Here is a 14442-nt window from a genome sequence, read left to right as displayed (position 1 = left end):
AGGATAAAAGACATGCCAGTTGAAAAATGGTACAGGCATACCTCGTTTTACTGCACTTCAATTTACTGTGCTTCATAAATGTTATGTTTTTTACAAATTGAAGGTTTGTGGCAACCCTGAGTCAAGCAAGTCTCCATAGGTACTCTCTTTCCTACAGTGAGCATGTGCTCACTTTGTGTCTCTCCCACATTTGGAAATTCTTGCAATATTTCAAACTTCTGCATTATTATTATAACTGTCATGGTGACCTGAGATGAGTGGTCTTTGATGTTACTATTGTATTTGTTTGGGGGCACCATGAACCGTGCCCATATAAGGTGGTGAACTTAATCAATGTGTGTGTTCTAACCGCTTCATTGACTGGCCTCATCTCTCTCCCTCTCCTTGGGCCTCCCTATTCCCCGAGACACAACAACATTAAAATCAGGCCAATTAATAACCCTACAGTGGCCTCTAAGTGTTCAAGTGAAAGGAAGAGTTGCATATCTCTCACCTTTAGTGAACAACTAGAAACACTCGAGCTTAGTGAGGAAGGCATGTTCAACGCTGAGATAGGCCGAAAGCTGAGCCTCCTGCACGGGATAGCCAAGTTGCGAATGCGAAGGAAAAGTTCTTGAAGGAAATTAAAAATGCTACTCCAGTGAACACATGAATGATAAGAAAGCCAAACAGCCTGATTGCTGATACAGAGAAAGTTTTAGGGGTCTAGATAAAAGATCAAGCCAGACATAATATTCCCTTAAGACAAAGCCTAATCCAGAGCAAGGCCCTAACTCTTTTTAATTCTACGAAGGCTGAGAGAGAAAAGAAAGCTGCAGAAGAAAAGTTTGAAACTAGCAGAGATTGGTTCATGAGGTTTAAGGAAAGAAGTCATCTCTGTAACATAAATTTCAAAGTAAAGCAGCAAGTGCTAATGTAGAAACTGCCTGCTGCAAGTTTCAGAAGATCTACCTAAGATCATCGATGAAGGTGGCTACACTAAACATGGCTTTTTATTGTAGACAAAACTGCCTTCTGTTGAAAGAAGATACCATCTGGGATTTTCATAGCTACAGAGGATAATTCAATGACTGACTTCAAAGCTTCAAAAGATAGGCTGACTCCCTTGTTATGGCTTAATGCAGCGGTGACCTCAATTTGAATTCAGTGCTCATTTACCATTCTGAAAATTCCTAGGGCCCTTAAGAATTATGCTAAATCTACTCTACCTGTGCTCTGTAAATGAAACAACAAAGCCTGTATGAAAGCACATTCATTTACAACATAGTTTACTAAAAATTTTAGGCCCACTGGTGAGACCTACTGCTCAGGACAAAAAAAAAAAAAGCAGCTTCCTTTCAAAATACTAACATTAACTCATTAACAATGCACCTAGTCATCCAAGGGCTCTGATGGAGATATACAAGGAGATTAATACTGTTTTCATGCCTGCTAACACAACATCCAATCTGCAGTGCGTCGGTAAAGGAATAATTTCTACTTTCAAGTCTTATTATTTAAGAAATACATATCGTAAGTCTATACCTGCCACAGATAGCAATTCCTCTGATGGATCTGGGCAAAGTGAATTGAAAACCTTCTGGAAAGAATTCACTATTCTAGATGTCATTATGAACATTCGTGATTCATAGGAAGAGGTCAAAATATCAACAGCAACATGAGTTTGGAAGAAATTGATTCCAACCTTCATAGATGACTTTTAGGGGTTTAAGACCAGTGGAGGAAGTAACTGTACATGTGGTGGAAATAGCAAAAGAACTAGAATTAGAAATGGTGCCTGAAAACGTGGTTGAATTCCTGCAGTCTCAGGACAAAATTCAAATGGATGAGGAGCTGTTTTTTATGAATGAGCAAAGAAAGTGGTTTCTTGAGGTGGAATCTACTTCTAGTGAAGACGCTGTCAACATTGTCAAAATGACAACAAAGGATTTAGAATATTACATAAACTTAGTTGACAAAGCGGCAGCTGCATTTGAGAGGACTGGCTCCAGTTTTGAAAGAAGTTCTACTTTGGGTAAAATGCTATCAAACAGCATTGCTTGCTACAAAGAAATCTTTCATGAAACAAGAGTCAATTGGTGCATCAAACTTTATTGTTGTCTTATTTTAAGATTGCCACAGCCACTCCACCCTTCAGCAACCACCACCTTGATCAGGCAGCAGCCATTAATATCTAGGCAAGACCCTCCAGCAGCAAAAAGATTACCACTTGTTGAAGGTTCAGGTAATTGTTAGCATTTTTTAGCAATAAAGTATTTTTTAATTAAGGTATGTACATGTTTAGACATAATGCTATTTTACACACTTACTAGACTACAATATAGTGTAAGTATAACTTCTACATGCAGTGGGAAACCAAAAGTTTGCATGACTTGTTGTATTGTGATACTCACTTTATTGCTATGGTCTGGAACTGAGTCTACACTAGCTCCGAGGTATTGCCTGTATCTAAAAAATTCTGAACTCTTCCTAGTAGGCATTACAATGACAGCCTGTTTGCAGAAATTCTGCAAAAAATTCAGACCAAATAGCGGGTACAATCAAAGTGAGAGGAAGTCAACTCCAAAGAGGAACAGGAAACTACATCTCAGAAGGAGTTTGATCTTTTGTTTGACAATTGTTATTTTCTTAAGGTATCACAAGAAAAGAATTCTGTCTCTTTTCCATACCCACATTCTCATATAACCCAGTTTCTTAATTTAGAATGAGAATTGTCTTATTGATAATTATGGACACAGTAAAATGCTGATAACAAATACTTTATACGAGAACAGTATATCTGAAACACTGTTTTAAAAATTAAATTATGGGCCCAACACAAAAGGACAAGTATTTTATGATTCCATGTGATATCTAAAACAGGAAAATTTGTAGAGACAGAATGTATAGCAGAAGTTACCAGGTGCTGGGGGAAGGGAAGAATGGGCAATTATTATTTAATGGATACAGAGTTTCTGTCTGGGGTGATGAAAAAGTTCTAGAAATGGATAGTGGAGATGGTTGCACAACACTGGGAATGTACATAATGCCACTGAATTGTACACTTAAAAGTGGTTAAAATGGTTAAATGTTATGATATATATATAGTGTATGTATACTATATTTTTGCATATTGTATTTTTTAAAAAATAAAATTAAGGATATTGTCAAAGTGGGGTGTGTGATTGGTGGCCGGGTCTCTGAGACACAGGGCGCTGCTGGTGCACGGACTCTCCCAAGTGGATGAGACAGGCCAGGCAAGCAAAGCGATGACACTAACGTGGCCACTCACCAGGAAAGCAGGGTTCATCGTGTCCATTTCTGCAACGTGGGTTGGGCACCAGCATGGACGCCGAATATTTACCATTCTTGATTTACACATGTTAAGCGGATTTCATATTTTCAAGGCTCTCATGGTAGATCAATTTCACAGAGCAGATAACCACTCCAAAACGTGTCAAGTTAGCAAGTACAGATTTGGGTCATATTTACATAATATGCGCTCGTCGGTTCACTGGCCATGACCTTTGATAGCTGCAACTGAACTTCCCCTTTTCAGTAAATGTCATTCCACATTCCAGGCAGCCTTTGGAGACAAATGCTGCTCTGCCTGTTGCCACGTGTCTTTTTGTATAATAAATTTGGGTTCAGTCAGATGGAAGAAGCAAGGCGTTTGCTTAGGGTTCCTGCTATGTGTTCACCCCCAAACTATATTTCCTGGAAAAAGCAAGTTGACTTTGCATGCTCACCTGACACAGGACACTGGGCTCGTACGACTGCCTAATTCGGTGGGCTCCTAGAAATGGCCACCTGCCAGCAGTGTCATTGAGAAGAATGCTGGTCCTGAGAACAGCTAAAAATAATTTATTTCCCATCAACCTCTGCAAAGTAGACTGGATCCTTGTGGGGCTTCAGTTTCTTTGAAAGCAACAGGGCACTTGCTTAGCAAAGTGGACTTAAACCAAGAGGCAACCTTAATGGGGGCTGGAAAACAGCAACCAAACAGCACTTCGATGGAGGTGGGGGCAATGGCAGGCTACAGACCAGGGGCGGGGAGCCAGGGTTTGGGTCCTAGCTTTACCCCTACCAGCTCTGTCATATTCTTCAGCCCCAACGACCTCATCCATTATAACAGCATATAATTTAAATGTAAAATGTATATTCTCTCTCTTTAAGATTTCTTGTTGAGGATCAAATGAGACAGAACATGCACAAGCAAACAGGAGTCACTCAATAAATTAATTAGTTTATTTCCTCTTTAAAATGGAAAGTACACAAAATGTGTTTCCAAAGTTTTGAAACAGACTTCGAAGCTTTGAAAACAGACTCCATGCGTATTTATGGAGCATCCACCACGCTGATGGTCCGGTGCCACCCTCTTTGGGGAACCCAGGATGGAGAAGGACATGTCTCTAACTCCAGGGAATGTTCACACTAACAGGGCAAATAAATAAATGATTGCTAAGTGTGATCATGACCCTCTCCCGTTTGAAAACCATCAACGGCTCTCCACCACCTAAGAAAAAAATGGGATTAATTCTGTTTTCTCCTCTGTGAAAAAGAGATAGCTATGCCGCAGGGAGTTGTGGTTGGAGCTAATTTAAATAAAGTACCAACCACAGGACCTGGTGGACAGCAGCCACTCAATTAATAGTTCACGTTAATTGTTATCATCATTATGAAATCCACCTACCTTTCCTCCCAGTCTCCCATTATTCCACCTCACACACCTCACCCTGTACCTGAACCAGTCCACAGCTTTCCTCAAACATATTCTGCCCTCGGCCTTGTCCACACCTTTGGGCACACACCCTCCTGAGGAAGAATGCTAGCCATTTTTCAGGGTCAGCTGGAATCCTAGCCATTCTTCAAGGCCAGCTCTGATGCTTCCCCAAGTCCTCCCCACTTCCCAACCAGACTAAATATCCCACTCCTCTGCGTTCCCACGGCGTCGCTCCGCCTTCCCTAACTGAGCATAAATTCATAAACTGAGTTTGCAGGAAGGCACTAGGAATAAAATAAATGCTGGAAAATTTTTATTACAAACTAAATAATTAACTGAATATCGTGAAAGTGATATGATTATAACAGCTAACATTTTGGGGAGAACTTTACAAGCATCGACTCATTTAGTTTTTACAGCAACTCTGATAGATGCTGTTTTATTTTTTCTACTTCATGGACTGATAAACTGAGACCCAAAGAGATTAAGTAATTTGCTCAACATTACACAGCTATTAAGTGGCAATTTTGTATTCAAATCTACGAAGTTTGCCTCAAGAACCTATGCTCTTAAACATGTTATATAGTTTCCCAGCAGCATTATAACAATTTATTATGTACTACCTAAGAAAGTCTATATTGGCTGTCATCAGTTATCTCAGGGCTGGATTTGAAAACTTTGTGATCTGGGATTGAATATACAGCATGATGACTATAGTTAATGATACTGTATCGTACACTGGAAATTTGCTAAGAGAGTAGATCTTAAATGTTCTCACACACAAAAAATAACTATGTGGGGTGATGAATGTATGAACTAACTCAGTGGTAAACATGTCACAATATGTACATATATGAAAGCAACACACTGTACACAAATTTAATTTGTCAATCATGCCTCAGTAAAGCTGGAAAAATACAATAAAATAAAACTTTGGGATCCATACTCTGTTCTGTATATAGATCTTTAAAATTTCAGGAATAGTTCACTTCTCCTTTATATCCTTCCTAATTGAAGCTACAATTGCTCACAGACACTTCTGCTCCTGCTAACCAACACTAGAAAACCTTAATCAGGGCACAGCCACGATATCACCACATGGACCCATATGTACAGTCTGCAGAGGGTAGTTCAAGATAAGCACCTACTGTACTGGGAAGCATCTGATGTCGTAATGAAAACTGCAATAGTCTATTGCCTTCCTGAGTTTTTGTCACTAGGTATTTAGGATGCTTCTGAGTACTGGCTCTCGCAGAAGAGCAATACAACAGTCAGTACCTCCTAGTAAATGAACTGCAGCCGTAACAGAGGAAGCATGCAACCCCACGGATGGGGCACCAGAGAGTAGCTAAAGGGAAACTGCAAGTCTGCATTCATTCACCTTAGCCCTGGCATATTTTGTGATCGATCTTCTAAACAGCTGAAGGGTCAGGTGTTTAAGTGAGTGCAATGCTCAGGAGAGAAAAATTCAAAATCCAGCTCAGGTTCTTTGCTCCGCAAAACAGACAAGGATCAACTTACATGAAACGCTGAAAAGTGATGTGCTATTTAATGTTTCCAAGTTAGTAGTCAACTAATAAATGTTGATGACTGGCTAATTTCTTAATTAGTTAATCTAATGGCAGTGCAACTTTTGTCATGATTTTATAAGCAAGAAAACTGAATGTTGAGTAAGGATATCATGCAAAAAAAGTGAAAGATCTTAAACCGAAATTATCTATTACAACGTACTGACTGTAAAGCATTAATAGAAAAAGATTATATTTTATATATAGACACATATATACATATATTATACAATATAAAGTAATATATACTATTAAATGACCTTCCCCTAATATCCAAACATTATTTTTATAGCTACATAACGTGCTCTCCATAAAAACCCATTCCAAATTCCTTGTTTGCCAAGTGTAAGTGATGATTTTTTTAGTGGCATTTTTGACATGTGATATTAAAAAATCCTACTCCTCTTTTTGAAAAGGAACTTTTGAAGAGCCAAATTAATTTTGGAGATGACTTTTCATTTTATTTAAGCCAAGTTATTTTTTCTCTTTTGGTATTTTAGCCAAATAGAATTCTTAGAAACGAAAAAAAAATAGTAACAAGTATATTCCTAGAGCAGAATAGCCTTTCAGAATTGAAAATGTTACATCAATCCTTTAATGTTATCCAGTCTTGGCTTTTTAAATTCCCTTAAGAAAAAAATATCACATATTCATATAATGTGGCCAGTACGGGATGTGTCATTTATTTGGACTTCTGATTTGGCTGATATGATTATGTATGACTTAAAAAAACAATTTCTAGTAACTTCATAAAATATGGCTACAGAGAAGCTGAAGTGATTCTATCTGATGTTAGAGTCTTCTGTTGCCAAAGATATACTCCAGCAGTTAGTTTAAATGATGTGAGATTGAATCCAACTGTAAAAATTGTTTACCCAAAACATCTACTTTTGGTAATTGTTATTAAATAGTAATTAGTACTGAGCTTATCGGAAACAGTTTTAATACCTTATCTCAAGGATTATCTGTATATTTCTAAATGAGTTCTTTCCTCTCTTCTTATCTTCGTAAATATTTATTAAGCTATACTATGTGCAGAAATGAGCTTAATATTTGGAATACAGGGTTTAAAATAAGCCAAACTCTTTCCTCACGAAACATCTACAGAGATAGCGACACAAACAAATAATTGCAATACAACAGTGATAACACAGGAAGAGGGGAACTTAGGCCTCACCGAATGAGTAGGAGTTCACCAGGTAGACAAAGAGAATTTCACACAGAAGAATCAATATGAAGAAATGCATGCTTAATAAATGCACAGTATGTTTAGAAAGGAAATAAATGTTATGTGGTGAAATGGAAGGCATGGGATTCCTGGAAAGATGATATTTAAATGGTACATTGACAATGGATTACTGGGGGTCTTAAATGATATTTAATGAAGTTCACATTTTATCTTGTCAGGAAGAGAAAGCTAACAAAATCCTTTTAACCTTTCCTTTTACATCACCATATTCATTAATTACTAGGGAAAATACTAAAGGGGTATTATTAAAAAAAGAAGTACAAATTGCCCTAATACTAAAAGTGCCTTCATTTTTATTTACTTCTAGTCTTTGTTGATAGGCATGCATTTTTGTCATTACTTTGTAATCAACATGTACACACAATTACGAAGGATGAATTTTATATGTATTATTAGATTATGAACACCGTTGCATATTTCCATATGCTACCCAGGGTTTTCAAGCATGGGAGTAATTCAATCAGACCCTTTCTTTTGGAAGATAATTCTCAGAATAGTAGAATGAATGGAATACAGAAAGAAAAGACTTGGGGCAAGAATACTCTTTTGAAAACTGCTGCAGTCATCCAGACAAGTGGTGGGAGGCCTGACCCAGAGCAGGGGCAGGGAATAGAGAAGAATGGGTAGATCGCAAAATATTTCAGAGGCAAAACTTCAGCATCAAGGGATGAAGTACAGGAAGAAGAGGAGGTGCCCAGCACCAGTCAAGGGCAGGCCAGTGATCCTGCTTCTCTAAACCAGGAGCCCATACAGGGAGACAGGATAACAAGTTTAGGTTTAGACTCAAGTTGAAGGCAACTGTATGATATAACCAATTGGAGCCATCTGGGAGGAAGTTGGAAGTAATCGAGCTTAAAGTCTGAAGAGAAAGACGTAGAAATGTTAAGTCACGAGTGCAGAGTTGCTGATGACACCAGGATGGTGGAGATGCTTTAGGGAGAGTCACAGTAACAAACTGGAGTCGGTCGCTTTCCCTGTTGGCTCCGACAGTGTGCAAATGTGGCAGTTTAATTCTAATTTCTTTTGATGCACAGCAAATACTTCCCTTCAAAGCTCTCGAACTGTCACCAACGGAGGGGACCTGCCAAGCAAATCAACATCTGTTTTGATGATGCCTGTTAGAAGAAAATTTCATTGCATTTCCTGAACGGGTGTGGTTTTACTCACAGCTATACCAAACCACACAGCTTCTCTGAAGGACTCGTGCAATTATTAGCCCCTGATAGCATCGTCAAGAAGAGCGGGTTATAACACATTTAACAGAAGGCATTTTTGGTGCTGCTGTGTAGGACACTGGCTTGGGTACATGAAGGGAGCCAAACGCCTCTACGCTGGAAAGCATTTAAAGAGCTTTCTAATGAAAGTCTAGTAGGCGGCACTGCAGTGGCTCTTTTCTTGTTTACATCCGCCTGACCAGAGCAGGGCCTATGATTTAGGTAGCTGTCTGGAAATCCTACAGCTCTCAGGGATGCCTTATGGTAAACAATACAAGGGATATTATTTCTAACTAGACAAATTCTCTTTTAGAATTACTTTTTCTCTTTTCCTACCATGGATGGTTACTTGCAAGGAAATATTCCATGTATCACTAAAGACTTCTAAAACAGAAATGCCAGCATCTGGTATTTGGCTACAATCCTGTACTTTATCATTTCTGTGATTTTGTCCTTGGTTATTCCTCCACCTGACAGTCTTCTAAACAAAGGCTCAAAGTCACATATGCAAACAACTGTATCTTTCTCTTCTGTAGCTCACAACCTGGCACTTGCCTGTGGCATCACAGAAACAGCCCTCACCCCACCCCCACCAGATTGCAAGAAGCCATGCAGAGGAAAGTCTACTGAGGTCTCCATGAAGCATATACTAAAAGCTCCATTTGCCCTTAACATTGCTTTCGGAACACATGCTTTTTTCCCTTCACTTAACTGAGAATATGAGAAGAATCCACTCTGTTATACCTTTCTGCTTGCCAAAACTCCTTTAGTCAAAAATCGAAAGCAGACCTGGGAGAAGATGCTTTTCCGACGCTATGGTTGAAGGTGCCCCTTCACACAAACACTGAATTCAGGATTGGTACAACCTCTCCAAGTAAAACTATGACTAAGTAACAGTCAAAAAAAAAGTCGCAAAAAAAAAAAACTTTTTTGAATGCTTTTGGTTAGTGGTTATGTTAACAGCTAGTAAATGTCCTGATGACCTACTTTTTCCTTTATAGGCTGGCTAAGCTTCTCTGCATTCTTCGGTTTGGTTTCTGACTTGAACTGTCAGATCCATCTACCAGGGCTGGAACCACAAGCAAGGGCGTTTAGGAGTTGCACCAGAAGCAGCAATGTCCTACGAAGCTCTTCTGGATCCCTCCAGGCCAGGCGTGCCCTTGCTGGAGCAAGAGGAGGAAGGACAGAGGGGGCCAAGTGTCACTGCGGTCTGTTAACATCAGATTCAAATACTGAATCTGCCACTGCCACCATGGGTGCTCTGATGTGCAGCCACTGCAGCTTAACTTGATTCCTTTCAGCGATGGGACCACTCTCCTGCCACCAAAACTGACGACCTGAGAGTCCCAACAGCTGAAAGAAATCCCACTCAGAGTAAACTGCCAAGAGCAGCAGGTGTGGTTTTGGAAGCCAAGGATAAAGCTTCCAGTTCAGCACAGTACTGTTTCCATCCTCAGATCTCTCTCCCATCCTGCTGCTCTAGGCCAGCTCCCCACGGTGCATGTTCCCAGGGCACCAGACTCAGGCAGGGGCTGCCATCGTTATTAGAGACAGAGTCAGCGATTGACGATACAGAGACATAGAAAGAAGGTTTCCAAAAGAGCCTCTGACCTAGAAAAACACTTTATGCATTTACACAAAACTCGCTTTCTAAGGTTCAGACAATATGCTGACTTTACATCCTGAAAAGGCCAGGCGATTGAAGAAGGAATACAGCTCTCGTGGTTTGACGTTGCTTAGGTCAACAAGCAAATATTTTCCAGGCACCTACTATGTGCCAGTCCTGGACCTGTGGCTGTGGGTGAGAAGGCAAAGAAGAGGATGCACAATCAGACTCAGAGAATTGTTCTCAAACCTTAGTGTGCAAAAGAGTTACCTGGAGTGAATGTCCTGGATTACACATCCCCAGAAATTTTGATTCGTCGAGTCTGGTGCTGCCAAATATGCAACTTTAACAAACACATCCAGGTGATGGGGATGCAGGAGGTCCTGAGATGTCCCCATTCCCCGAGAAACACTGGTCTGGGATCTAATTCCTACCCTGAAGCAGTGAGCAAGCAGTGTGAGTGATGGGAAACACCCACACAGCAATGCATAGCAATACATTTGGTATGATGCAGGTCCGAAATGTTGCAGGAGTTCATGAAGAGAGACCTGTCAAGTCCTGAGGATCCAGGGAAGACTTCGTGAATGGGCGCTAGCCTTCGTGGTCAGGCAGGACTTGGATAGAAAAAGCCCCAAGAAATTGTCTTAACCAAACCTCCTGATTCAGCGTGACAAGGCGGCCCCAGCATACAGCAAAAATGAAGATGATGATATGGGACCCAAGACCACCAGCAAACAGGTAAGGAGGCTTCCTACATGGAGTACAGGGAGGATACTGTCATTGGGAGAATCATAAAACGGCATTTCCAGATAACACTGTGTTTGCGTTTTCTTTCTGCCACATTCATGTGGTTTCCTGCACTTCATAATTTACCATTTGTAAGAGAAAAAAAAATGCTGTTCTGAAACCCAAATAATGCACCACTCTGAGGCAGACAGCCAGCTGCTAACAAGAGTGACATCTGAGCATCATTTAAACTGTCATTCACGGCTCTGCTTCAGAAAGGAGATATTTAGTAAGAAAGAAAAAGAATAAATTGTTTTCAATGTAAAACAAAGTTTGAGGACCCAAGGGGTTAAAGGGCTGGCAGATAAACGGTAACACAGTGACAACAAGCACAGAGAAGGAAAGAGTAAGATCGCCTAAAGAAAAAGAAAAGATAATAATTCAAAAGAAGCCTATCTCGCTTATTTGAATATAATATTCATACAACACTGGGCCACATTTTCTTTAATGTTGCAAGGGAATAAATTATTAACCACAGATACTTAAATCCCTGCTTGACCAAAGGGCTGACTCTCAAGATGGTGCCAATAGGAAGAAAGCACCACCCCTGCAAAAACCTGGTCCCTTTCCTCCACACTGGTTGACACAGTGAGTCCCTCTGAAAATAACGACCTGCTAAAGGCTCACAGGAAATTCTGCTGGGCAAGAATTAAACGGTATAACTATTTAATTAACCACACTAGGGAGAACTGAATTTTAAATATGCAAGAGACCTTGGAGATCATTTAGGCATGTACTCACATTTTTACAGGTGAGTCATTCCAAGACAATGAATAAGTTCTCTGAGGTCACCAATATGGGGTGGGGGGGTGAAACTGGGCTTCCATCTGAGGACTTTGTTTCCAGGAAATACCATGAACTAGGCTGATGAGACATCTTTGGAAGTCCACATTATCTTGGTGTATAGTTTGAATTTCTTTGTCATTTACTTATAGTTTAAAGTGTTTGAATTCCAACACCTACACCAAAACTGTCATTCAGATGGCCATGTTTAGTTAAAAGATATTCAACAAACATTTGAACAAGACTTGGAAACTGCCAATGTCTCTCACTTCGGCTATCCCAATATAGTCATCTATCGCTTAATGATGGGGATGCATTCTAAGAAATGCATCCTTAGGTGATTTTGTCATTGTAGGAACATCACAGAGTGTACTTGAACCCTAGATGGTATAGCCTACCACACACCTAGACTATGTGGTCTAACCTGTTGCTCCTAGGCTACAAACCTGTATACCATGTGACTGCACTGCACACTGTAGGCGACTAGAACACGATGGTAAATATTTATGCAAACATATCTAAACATAGAAAAGGTACAGTAAAAATACGGTATTATAATCTTATAGGACCACCACTGTATATCTGATCTGTCATTGACCAAAGCATTGCTATGTGGTGTATGACTGTAACAAACCTGCCCTCGAATTCAGTCTACTTCCTCTGCTGTGATTCACCCCTTATGCCTTCAGCCAAAATGGAATATCTGGAAGATACAGCTTGTTTGTTGTTTGTGTGTCTAGTGGTTTGGGTTTGTTTTGTTTTTGTTTTTTGTCTTTCTCTCACCCCAAAGGCATTCTATTTAGATCCTACTATTCTGCAAGTTTTAGAAACAAACATACCAAGTAAATTTGATTATTCTATTGGCTCCCTGTCACTAGAACATTTCCTCAAACATCCTATTGTTTGGGTTGTAGAGAAATAGCCATGCACTTGAATAAGATGTCCTGGTACAACAAATAAATGATGTCTGATGAAACTGAAAGCTAATAAATGCCAAGTCCTTCAGATGACTTACCAAAAACCATTGGCTTTTCAAGACCATCCGTGCAGGCTGAAGTCCACTCTTTCTCTCTTGCTCATGGTCTGTAGCAGCACTACTTTTGAAGCCTCAAAATAGACTCTTTCATTATGCTCCAGTATGTTGCAGTCAAACAAAACAAAATACCAAGTCAGAATGAAAATGCCACTTCAAGCAGTTAGTGAATATGCAGGGGGAAATCCCTGGCTTTCTCAAATGTATATTTCATAACCTCAAATAAGCATGTTAATTAACAGAATGAAGCTATCACACTTCTTATCTACATATGGTGGCCTAAAATACTGGAGGTGGGGTGTGGGGAGGAAAGAAGAAAAAAAACAAAGGACCATGCAAGGATGGGTAATATAGTAAGTCTGGAAAATCAGGATATACACCAGTGGGAATATGCTTGCAAAATTTCAAGTTTACCAAACAAAAGATGTAAATAAGGAAAGATTCATTATGTTTAAACGACTAAAGGCTCTGATGTGCAGTTATCAAGGGCAGAAAGTAGAGAAAGTTTTGTTTCAAATGAAAATTCATCTGATTCTGCCCATTAAAGACTCAGATTGATTGAGTTAGTATTAACACTTTTTTAAATAAAGGGTTACTAGGATTGAACAAAAGGTAAAATGCAAGAGAGAGAGAGAGAGAGAGAGAGAGAGAGAGAGAGAGGAAATTTTCCATTTCACACGGTAAGTAGTTAAATAATGGGTTTCCCCTGTCTGACTCTTGATAAAGCTTGATAAATACTTTCTCCACTCAAGTTGAAAGCAGTAGTTACTTTACACACTGAATATGAAATGAATGGTTAAAATATGCATGCCTCTGTACCCCCACTCGGAGAAGCTGAGAAAGCCTACACATTAGAACTCCATGTGACAAGGTCACTCTGGAAAGTTCTTTTCTGCCTTGCGAGCTTTTAAGGCTCACTTGTCATGCGTTGTTTGAGCTTCTTCTGATGCTTAGTCAATTCCACTCCATGACAATGGCCATTCGACAGCCTGGAAACAGTCTTCAAAAGAGATGTCTACATCCTTTTTTTAGTCTTTTATAAGCTCTTCCTCATCTATTTTGAAAACCCATTGGAAGACTGTCACCCAGTTCTCTGAGTGTGGTGGCTGCATCACCTTGTAACTCTGAACTCTATAAACCTCCCAAAGTCCTGGGGCAATCACCCAGGTGACCCACTTGTAAAGAGAGGATATACTTACACGCCTCACTAGGTTGCTGTGTGAATAACTAATTCCTTGAAAGCCTTCTGGAGCTGTTACTTTATGGAATAGTCAATGTTTTTTAAAAGGACTTTTTGGGAATTGTGTACATCTGTGGTTAAATTCATGCGGACACATAAGATTTTCGAGGAGGAAGCGAAAGCATCTCCTGGTTAATGTTTAAACAAGTGAGTTGAGTTAATGCCATTCAATTTCAGTCTGGCTGGAAAAGCAACTGCCTGAAAATGGCAAAGTCTTTTTTATTTTCTTGATGCTATCAATACCCACAGAAAGTGGGGTTG

Source organism: Propithecus coquereli, unplaced genomic scaffold, assembly GCF_000956105.1.
Source record: "Propithecus coquereli isolate 6110/MARCELLA unplaced genomic scaffold, Pcoq_1.0 Scaffold194, whole genome shotgun sequence".
Lineage (NCBI taxonomy): Eukaryota > Metazoa > Chordata > Mammalia > Primates > Indriidae > Propithecus > Propithecus coquereli.
Note: the sequence above shows the minus strand (reverse complement) of the source record.